This window comes from Lepisosteus oculatus, chromosome 15, assembly GCF_040954835.1.
Source record: "Lepisosteus oculatus isolate fLepOcu1 chromosome 15, fLepOcu1.hap2, whole genome shotgun sequence".
NCBI classification, from domain to species: Eukaryota; Metazoa; Chordata; class Actinopteri; order Semionotiformes; family Lepisosteidae; genus Lepisosteus; species Lepisosteus oculatus.
Window position 1 is genome coordinate 2,735,185 of NC_090710.1, and position 11,521 is coordinate 2,746,705.

The window sequence follows — 11,521 nt, forward strand, 5'->3', positions numbered from 1 at the left end:
AGGCATGAACATTTGCATTTGTGGTCACAGACGTACAGCGCCTCTTCCTCCTTAAGTACAGTGAGCCAAATATTAGCTAAAGCCGGACACCTCCCACTCACTGTTTCACCCAAAAACACCTCCAATGCCAGAGAAAAGAAAAACATGTGGGATGCTTGTTCCTCTGTGGCTCCATGAATTGTGGTATTGCTAGGGAGGCTGCTGGAACACACGCCAAAGAGAGTTCTTCCGCTTCCCTGAAGGTATGATTCTGCAATTCACAGTCCATTAGATATTCCTCCTCTAAGAGCACCTTCTAATGCATTAACTGCACACAGAAATATGTAGGCGGTGCTGCCTTTTTTAATCTGATCTCATGCCCAAAGGGATGAGTGTAGCACAAACCAAGCAACTATGTTCATAATGTTTTGAGTAAAAAGGTCAGATTTTTTACTTGTCAGCCATTGGCTTTTAATGGTTTGCATATTCGTTTTCCATGCTTTGCTCTTCCCTCGTCTGTTTTCTATTTTGTCTTAACCAGAAAACCCAATGGAATTCAGCTTAAACTGTCTGTGGTTTGACAAGGTGTGGTCGCCATCTGTTTTCCGGGGGGGGAGCAAAAAGTGATTCTTTTTATTTGGGACATGTACTATTCTGGAAGTTAGGGATTTCATTTGTGAAAATGCATCTAATGAATCACAGAGTTATGGTTTAAAAGTGAACTATTGTTTCCCTGCCTTACACTGAACATCTGACTGCTAGTTACTGACTGCATGTGTCTAAAACACAAGAATGTGCAGGTTTTGTCAAAAAGTGCCTCTGGTTTGGTGCAATGTTTCTTGTTATTAAAAAAGAGCTGTGACATTTTATTTTTGTAACTAGCTAGTCCGTGTTTCTATGGTGTGGGTCATTGTGAACCTTTTTCTATCTTCTGTGTCTCCATCTGTCCCTGCTCCACTAATTCAATTCAGTTTTCAGTTAGAATTTAATGATAAAATGAGAGGATGAATAAAAAGGTTGGCTAAGGAAATTACTGAACTGGTCGGAGATCAGCACTGTCACAATCCCCATCACTTATGAGGTATGTCCCAGGGAGAGGTGCTGCAATGGTGATGTTGGGGTAGAGAGAGGGTCAAGAAGAGAAGTACACAGTGTCATCTGCAGCTGGGGAGCTTTTATGCACAGGGATGTGGAGTGTGACCTCCGTTTAAACTTCTGTTCAATAACTTTATTTCAGCTGTTTGTGCAAATAATAATGAAACGTACTTTGGCTTGAACTCGCCTAGATGAGAAAAAGAAACCAGTGGTCGGAGATGAGCGCTGTCACATCCCCACCAAAAGAATCCCTAAAACACCAAAGCAAATTTTAAAAACTGAGCTAAGAGCTGTAATGGGAGCCGGTCAAGGCTCCTGCAAAGCATAGTTCAGGACCCTATGCAGAGGGTATAATCTGGAAGTAAGTAGAGAAGAACATCAGGTGAGGAGACGAAGAGGATCAGGACGGGTTGACAGACAGGGGGGCTTGACTGCAGTGATCTGGTGCTTGGGGGGCATGCCCATGGCAAACAAGTTCCGGTAGCCCAAAAGAGGGAATCCGGGACGCAGTCCTAAGTCCAAAAACGGGGGATCCAACCAAGACTAAACAAAAAGAGTTAAAATCAGGAATGGGATCCAGAACAGGGACAGGGAATAAGACAAAGGTAACAAGGCCAGGCACTCCGAGCCCCATACTCAGATGGTCAGGATGCCGTGATGAACCTATGCCATCGGGTCTCTCCTTGACCCGCTGGTAGGTGGGCTTCTGGGCGTCCATCTCCCAATGCTGAGCCAGGAGTAGCGAGAGCGCAGAGAGCTTAAATAAGGAGACAGAACAGGGGACAGGTGCGCGTAATCAAGAGCGCCCTTAAGAGGAGGGATTACGATTGTGACAAGAGCAAGTTAATTAATAATAATAATTGCTTACACTTTTCTGGACACTCCACTCAAAGCGCTTTACAGGTAATGGGGACTCCCCTCCACCACCACCAATGTGCAGCCCCACCTGGATGATGCAACGGCAGCCATAGTGCGCCAGAACGCTCCCCACACACCAGCTATCAGTGGGGAGGAGAGCAGAGGGATGAAGCCAATTCATAGATGGGGATTATTAGGAGGCCATGATTGGTAAGGGCCAATGGGAAATATGGCCAGGACGTTCAGCTGCAGTTTTGGCAAAACCAGATGCAAAAATGAGATGAGGTATGATGCAGTTTTGACTTTGTTTGAATGAGCAGATTCAGATATACAGTGCATGAGAAACATGTACGATGCAGGTGACAGAATCTGATTCAGGGAACAGGCAGCAGTACTAGCAGCTTGCAGCGATAGCAGGACTGGCTACCTTAGGACCTTTAACTCTGTGATGAGCAGCAGAAGACACTGCTGTGATCCAGAAGAGTAGCCTGACGTGGAAGCAGAAAGAGAGCTGCCGCTTGCTGAAGTTTGCTAGACAGGATGGTAGAGGACGTATTCTGAGCTGAACCCCCAACAGAAGCAGGAATGTCAGCTACATATGTGGCTGAAAGCTTTGGGAGAAGAGTCAAGGACCGACACCACACCAGTTGGACTTTAGCTGTGTGGGAAATAAATGGCACAGGGGGATAACCCATTAGTAGGCCCGAGCGTTGGGACACCATGAGTTATGAACAAGGAGGGGTGGATCTGTTGCAGACTGTCACTGCACACTTGCACCCATGGGGCAGTGTAGGAGTCAGTCTCCATGGGCTCCTGCAAGGAAAGCAAAAAGAATGACTGAATCACTTGGGAGAGGGAAGAGACAAAATTACATCCATATAGGCTGGGGCCATAGGAGCAATGGATTTGATATTTGACCTGGAAGGGACATAAACAAAAGGGAAGCAGAAAAAGCAGAGTTAGAGGAATTAGGAAGAGAGAGAAGGGAAAAAGGGGAGAGAAAACTGCAACAAACTTCTGGAAGGCTTTACAACATCAGGAAAACCTCTTTATTTTTGGTGGAGAGTTGAAGTTGAAATAGAAAGTGATTTAAGGTTCTCTTGCAGGAGACGAACATGATGAAAGTAAGGTCAAAGCAACATAAAATGAAAAACACATCAGTCTTCAAGGAAGTGAAAGGCTAAGTGCTAGAAAAGACGCACGCAGCGCCGTCTGCAGCCAAGGAGCTTTAGATGCAGTGAGAGCGGAAGTGCGAGATAAGAATTTGACCTCCACATGAACTTCTTCTCACTAACACCATAAAGCACCTGTGGCATTTCAAAAAATGAGATGTTCTCAGTTCCTTCAGTGTCACAGCAGTTGCAAAAAGAGAAAAGTTAGGTTTTCTATTCTGATACATATTTGGGTGCTTCCCACCATTTGCACAGGGGAAAGACACGGTTTGTGAACTCTATGTGAGTCTCTATCCCATATTTGTGACTGAGCACCTTGGATGCCAAAGAAGATGTCTTTAGGACATTTCTCATCAGTTAACCTACACACAAAGGCTTGTTCATGTTTTGTTAACAACTTTCAGAAATGATGCTGCATAATTGGAGTTATGGAGTTGGAATGCCTTAATTCCCCCTGAGCCAACAATTTGATCTCTCTTTCCATGCATTAAGTAGAATAAAGATACTGAGTGGTACAAGTCCAACTGAACAAGCCAATTTGAAGTTTGACTTTAAAAGCCACACACATACAGAAAGGAAGTGGCAATGGAATGGACTGCCTTACACTGTATGGGTCTTCTGCCTGTTCAACTCCATAAGCAGCATGCTCATGCATGTACTGTGCATGTACAGTATATACCAGAGACAGACACCCCCAATGAACTCTTTATGTGGGAAACTTTTCAAAGGAAAAACTTATCTTCCTTCCCTAGTGGTTTTGAGATAAAAAAATCACCCAGTCATTCCACCCCCCCGTCATTAATTGTAAAACATGGACAGGCCTGGCTGGTTTTTATCTCCTTCTATCCAAGCCTTCTGATCTCAGATTTCAGACCAGAAAAATCAAAAACATATTCCGCAGTTTAGTGGAACATCCTTTCTTCCCCTGACATTAAATGGAGAGCTGAACTTTAGACAACAAATTCTATAATAATTGCTTTTCCATTTGCATTTTATTGCAAAGACAATCTTTTTTTCTTTCCATGAAAGTACCTGTAAGCGTTTTCACATTTTCATTATGTTTGGTGACAGTAAAACACCACGTTATGTCTGCACTTGTTCTTTAGGAAATAAAATAAAACAATAAAACAATCTCCTAACCGAGATTCTAGTCTTTATCTATTCTGCCCAGATTGCATAATTATTTCTCACTGGTCCTTCCCGTAATGCTGTGCTTTCCACTGTCAGAAAACATGCAACAGTAGTTTCAGACAGGCCCACCTCAGGCACCACTGAGCAACTGTTTTCTACAAATGTGCAGTAATGTTAACTCTCAGATTGCTGCCACTGGCAAATAAGACCCTCCTGTGTGAAAAAGAATGTGATGACAGGCACGTGGAAATAACTGATTGCGCATAGAGCTCAGCTGGATCAATTAGTCACTCAAGCAGTCTGCCTCATGAGCTGTGGGCGGCAGCGATTGAGGTGGCAATTTACTGCAAACAGGATGAGATGCTATGACAGCTTGACAGAACTAGACTGTCGAATCTATCTGTGCGTCAGCTTTAAGTCACTAAGAAGACTAACCAAAGATCAGTTCTGGAAGTCAACTTCAAGCAAGTTCACTGGGGTTTGGAATGCTTAAATCTGTCATCACTGACAAACATGGCGGTGTTCACTCTTAGATGTCCAGAGGGGCCACATGCTAACGCTGCAATCAATCTACAACACAACTTAGAAATATTACAACATTACAAAATAATTATCTCCATTTAGTCAATCTGTCGCCCTGCACTGGACTGGTGTCCCACCCAGGATGTACTCTGCCAGGATAGGCTCCGGTTCCGCCCTGACTCTGAATCGGAAGAGTCGGGTAGAAAATGTATGGAAGAATGGAGATACAGTCAATATACAGTAAAGTACATACAGTACACTTCAGGGTAATTTCACTATAATGCAATTTTTAGCATTATCAGTCATTACGTAACACTTCAAAAAATAATATTAAAACTAATTTCATTCTTGCCATGTTGTGGCTACACTCTAGGATCTGTTTGGTCAGAATCCTAGCACAGAGCTACGGAGATGTCCGAAGAGACCCGACTGTGAGGGGATCGAGCACTCTGGAACAGCTGAGGGAAGGTGATAGGGGAATGGCTGCTTAAGTGAATAATTGAATACTGGGAGGTGGTGCTTAAATAGCCCAGGCCGAAGAGTGTGGAGATCAAGGAGCTTGAGACTGGAGCTGACTGACCAGGTGCTCGATCATCCAAATGAACGATGACCCCAGAGACGGTTGGATCCTGCGCAAACCTCCCGAGGAGAGAGAGGAAAAACTGAGGAGGAGAAGGGGAGAGCCACCCAGGTCCGGAGCTGTGCTTGGCTCCGGGGCAAGATGGAAGGCGGAGAGCTTCAGCCAGAAGGCTGGGCAGCACACTTATGCCAGGACGGACCACAAGATGGCACACCGATGCCAGACCAATGCCAGTCTGTATGGAACAGGTCTCCTCTCGAGACCAGGCCAGTGCATGGCATCAGCTCTTGGGAGGTGTGTCTGCAGTGCTGGCGTGTAGGCACAGTGCCTAGGGCCTACAAAAGAGGGAAACACTAGTGATTAACGAAAAACGAGCTGGAACATATGCTTGCGATCTACTCGAGGTGGATAATCAATAATTATACACTATCTAGCGGCTGTTCCAGAAACTAGAAGTATTGAAGTGATGGTCACTTGACTCGCTCCATCAATCACGTGGTTTAGTATTAGAATAGTTTAAAGTGCATCATGTAAATCTACGTAATTCAATTGGTGTTTACCCCTCTTTTCTGCACATTTCGGAGTGAATGTGCCTAGGGCCTATGTACACCAAAATCCGGCCCTGTGTATCTGAGACTGACCAGGGAAAGTCAAGTGCTGAGACCAGGTTCAAAGAGGGGTTCTGGCCTCCATTCCTCTTGCGACTGCCCGAGGTCGCCCTGGACAGCACTGTCAGGCCAGAGCTCCCAGACCGAGGCCAGGGAACAGGATGGTTCCACTGGGAAGCTGGAAGGCAGCCCTGGAGCAAGAAAGATAAGAGAAAGACAGGGAAGGGTAGGGAGCGATGAGCCCAGGCAGCCAGGGGTGTGCACCAGCAGCCTGGGTAAGCGAGGTCTGTGGTTCCAGGCCAGTGTGGACTGCTGGGAGCTCAGAGCAGAGGCAGTCTGACCTGAGGCTAAGACTGCGTGGACTGACAGCTGAGTCAGTGGCCAGGTGGAGGCAGTCCGGGATGAGCACTGGTACTGCACTGAGCATGGGCGGCTTCAGTGTTGGAACGGAGGCAGTCCAAATGGAGCTCTGGAATTCTGGACTAGAGGAATGGAGCCGGGCATGCGGCAGAAATAAGGACCAGGTCCAGGACTCCAAGGCGGATTGGACTGCATGGAGTGAGGCTGCTGGAGAATCGGTCCAAGGGATCAGGGTCAGAGGGAAAGGAGGAGTGGTCTGAACGCAGCACTGCCTGTGGACGCTTAAAGATGAAGCTCTGCGACAGAGACGCTTTTGAATTATGTCGGGAAAAGGGATAATAGAGAGGCCAAAAGGAGATCTGGTCACATTGGCGAGCTCTGGTGAAAATGCTCCAGTATCCATTATTATTGCAGGACAGCAGTTGTTACAGTACCTAGATGAATGAGTCATTAACAGTTATCAACAATTCTCATGATGGGCTCTTGTGGACTATTATAGAATGAATTCATAATACAATCTACAAGGAACTGATCACCTAAACCTGAAATATAAGAAAATTGTGATTCAAACAAATTGAGATAAGTTCTTAAAACTAAAGCTCACGGCAAAAATGGAAGTGATATGACTGAACAAAAATCTAATAACTACCAGAGAAATACCCAAACAACTAATTTCAACAACGGCTGCTGTGTGTGGTATTATTGGCATAAACAAACACTCCTGATCTTAGTTTGCAAAACCAAACAACATCTCCCCACAACACAGGAAAAAAACATTTCAAGCAGCTCAAACAAGTCCTCCCATTATTGCAAACAATCTGCCTAGAATAGTAATTGTTGGAGAGGATAAGCAGTTTGCAAACAAGCAAAACAACAAGATCTTCACGGGACAAATGTCTGCAGGCAAAAAATCAAGATGCAAGCCTGTGTTAAAAATCAATATACAAAAGACATGTTAGATCCAGGCAATTTTTTAACTGAATTTTTTCATTAAAAACTTGAAAAAGACAAGCATTTTTTCCCTTTGTCCCCAATGTAGCAGAGTCTGGGTGATAGTACAGCATGTTTCCTTTTATTTCTCAGCCACATTTGTGGAAGTACCAACAGGAGCTTAAAAGTAGCGAGAAAGCTTACTCTGACAGGCAGGAACACCTAGTAGCCAAACCCCAGCCCAGCCACACTGTACTGTAAACAGGCGCCGTCCTTCAGATGAGATGTAAAACCGAGGTCCTGACTCTCTGTGGTCATTAAAAATCCCAGGGCGTTTCTCGAAAAGAGTAGGGCTGTAACCCCAATATCCTGGCCAAATTTCCCATTGGCCCTTACCAATCTTGGCCTCCTAATTATCCCCATCTATGAATTGGCTTCATTACTTTGCTCTCCTCCCCACTGATAGCTGGTGTGTGGTGAGCGTACTGGCGCACTATGGCTGCCGTCGCATCATCCAGGTGGGGCTGCACATTGGTGGAGGTGGAGGGGATCCCCATTACCTGTAAAGGGCTTTGAGTGGAGTGTCCAGAAATATAAGTTTAAGCAATTATTATTATTATTATTATTACTTGTCAATGGTCCCCTCTTCTAAGAAAAGCCTGATCACTTCCAGCTAATAAAGAGATCGATCTGCAGTCTTTTCATTTTTTGTGCTAAGAGTCTGTCTCGCAGAACTGGGGTCCTGGGTTCGATTCTGAACATGGGGTGCTGTGTGGAGTTTGTATGATTTTTCCCATCTTCATGTGGGTTTCCTCTGGGTACATGCTAGCAGGTTAATTGGCATCCGGGAAAATTGGCCCAGGTGTGAGGCTGAATTTGTGTCTCTCTGATGAACTGGTGTCCCATCCAGGGTGTACCCTGCCCTTCGCCTGCTGCTTGCTGGGATAGGTTCCGGCTCCCCCACAACATTGAATTGGAAGAAGCCTTTACCAAAATGATGGATGAAAGCCTGAAAGTCATGGGTCTCATGCCGCAATCAAGTTGGGTCACCCAACGTAAGTGATCAATACCTGATCTGTCCTCCACTACTTTGAATATAAGCATGCACACAGCTTCCTTAGCCTGACAGAAATACTGCACACAGAGCCAGGATGCAGGTCCCCTTGCAGTCAGTACACGAGTGCCAGCAGTGTCGTTTGCAGGCGATGTACTCATCTATCCAGCTCATCCCACAAATGCTCCATTTGAATCAGGCTTGGGGGTATAGTGGACCAACGCACAGCAAATGATCACAGACTGAACCGGCTCTCAGCTATCTCTGCCTATCACCATACGTGGGTCAGCGTTACTGTGTTGAAAGCTTTTGTATGTGTAGGTGTTGCTGGCACCATGAATGAAGCACTGGAAGATTTGCCCTCTGTTGGCGCAGGCAGGGTGCTTTGCATTGTGAGATGCAATGTATTGTGTGTTGTGTGGGTCAACTTGAGTTGGGGAATTCAAGGGGAGCACAGCGATTTGAGAAGTCCTCAGAGTTGTTCCTTCTTAACAAAAACTGGTATAGAAAATAATTAAGGGTGACAAATTCTGAGGTGTCTTCAGAATATCGCGCCTCTCATTTTTGTCAGATAGCTTTAGACTAGATACTGAGGGGGTTTTGAACCACGTGGCTGTTAAAAGCAAGGCATAGCTTTATGGCACAGAGTTTTAGCTGATGGCTAGAGACTGAGAGAAGTACAGTTGATCGAGCTGTTTGATGTTCAGAACTGATAAGATGGTGATCTCATCCAGACGCTTCTTTAAAGAGTCCAGGACATAGACTTCAGCAACATGGCTGGTTAGCTTGTTCCATACTCCCACAACCCTTTGTGTAAAGAAGTGCCTGCTGTTCTTGGTTTGCATTTCCACGAATTTCCACTTGTGCCGGACAGATGTGCATTTTGCACTCCACTGCATTGCACAAAAAACAAATCTGTCTCCATAATACTCTACAATTCACTTAGTGTACTGCTGGCTTCTGTGCTTTCTGACACTGTAACACTAAACATCACATTTCTGATAGATACATATAGTACATGACACAATGACATAAACACAACAAACAAACACCTTTCCCTTGCATAAGTGTTTCTACAAAACCCCAGCTTCTCCTGCTGAAATATTTGATATGCTCAGATTGCTGAACTCATTACCAGTTTCTTTAGCTTGTGCCAAAAGGCAATCACTGGTTTGGAATTAAGAAACCATGAAGTTGTGACAAAAAAGGAGAATATTACATTTATTGGCTTCTCGGGCAATGGGGTGAGGACCACAAAAACAAACAAGCTGCCGTGCGTCTACGTCATCACAAGGCCACAATCGCCGCTTTCTTCACGTACAATAAAATACACATCAAAGGTCAAGAAACTATTAAAAGAAAATCTGAGAAACCATTACTCCAAAGTGGAACAAAGAAGAAAAGCAGGATGCCTCTTCAGCAAATAAACACAGAACATGATAAATGAAGTTGTGTCCAATAATTTCAGCATGTGAATAAACACAAGCCTATATGCTTCAGGGGCTAATAACCACATCAAATGAACCCTGAAATCTGTGTTTATTTGCTTTCACTGGATTAGACTCACTTCTGCAAAAGGTGCATAGTCTCAGTAATGATAATTACTTCCACAAAACACTGGTGTTTTTTGTCTTCCATGTATGAGCTTTCCCTGATATTCTGAGCAAGAAGCACAACTGCAAATGCAGGTTTACAAAGGCAGCACAAAATCCTTAGGACGCATGAGTGATTTATGGGGACATGCTTTGTATATTATGAGCTCAGGTTTCTTTTTATTTAGAACACATAGCTTTAAGGTAAACAACAGAAAAGATCATTTTCCCTTCAGTGTTGTCACAATGTTGCCAGTTTGAACCACGTTACACAACTGGCTGTGACTGGGACTCTCCATGTGACACTGCAAAATGGGCTGAGTGCCACCAGGTTGGAGGTTGGGATGGCTCTAAAACGAGCAGGGCATTCTCAGTTCACTAGCCAACAGATGTGGGTTATCGACCATGTGGGAAACCAGTCCTCTGCGAGCTCGCAGGTCTTTCAGAGAGGGCTGCATCACTCATCCAGGCATACTTTTCTGTCTTCTAGGCATCATGGGACTCGCAGCAAGAAATGGCAAAGATCACTTTTCAACTGGATGTTTTGGAGGAAAATGGACATAGTTCTCACCCTCCCTGGACAGTCACAGCAGTAAGGTCAAGCTGAATAACAACCATATGCTGTTCCCTTCCAGTCATAAGAACAGGATGTGGTAGATTTACTAAACACCCTGACCCCTTATAAGATTAAAAAGGAACAATATTTCACTGTACACTTGTGAGGAATGAGTCCAGTAGTTTTATTTGTTCGGAATAGTACACTGTTAACATAAAACCAACAAAATCTGAGTAAAAAGAATGTTTTTCTTCAGTCTCTACTGATCCTCCAACAGCCCTCAACAACTGTCCTTCCAACAGTCACTCTCACAAGATACAGTCGATTCTGAAATGAAAAGAAACTGTTCCCCCCAACCTGCACATCCACACACAAAATAACACATTACTAACATTACACATCTCAGTCTTATAGAGGCCCCTTTTCTAAGAAACATCCCAGTTTCTATTATTCATATCACTGCCCAGTGTTTCACCTGAGCTGGAGTAATTTTTTACATTTCTAGGGAGGCAAGCAACAGCCACTGTCCATTTCAAGGCTGCATAAATGATGGTGCTGTCAATAAATATCGCCACAAACAGAATGTGGCGATTGTCCAGAGAAGATGTAGGAATATGCATGATCTTTCATGGACAAGGACGATTTGTGATAGAAAATGCATGTCTTGCTATACGTGTGCCATTAATATTCAAGACCCTCTGTGCCCTCTGTAAGGACTTATGAGAAGATTTTGCCTTTGACTTTTAGGAAAGATCAGACATATGTGATGTTAGGACACAACTCTTCAAGAGCCTGCAACATGCTACTCTGGATGTATGTTGAAACATACGCAAAGATATGCATATTCAGCATACATTGAAGTTGACTGGCTGGGTCTCCTGAGTGGCATCTCAGGTTTGAGCCTGGGTCACATCAATAGTTGAGATTCACCCAGTGGCGGTATTCAGTTCGCCAAGTACTACCAAGGTTACGTTTTGGGTAGGTCATCCAGAATTCCCTCGGCTCTCTGCAAACACAATAGCAACTGATGGCAGCATGTCGCAGGTACAGGGCTGTGCTACCTCTGGAGTGTTAAGAGATGATG

At 44.6% G+C, this 11,521-nt stretch overlaps 1 long non-coding RNA gene across 1 annotated transcript; it reads left to right on the plus strand.

Annotated features, from left to right (window-relative positions):
• The first annotated feature begins 96 nt into the window (after positions 1-96).
• Positions 97-10,594, plus strand: LOC107079405 (uncharacterized). Its single transcript, XR_001480377.2, has 3 exons — positions 97-242; positions 8,146-8,290; positions 10,372-10,594. It is a non-coding gene; the product is annotated as an uncharacterized lncRNA (long non-coding RNA).
• The last annotated feature ends 927 nt before the right edge of the window (positions 10,595-11,521 follow it).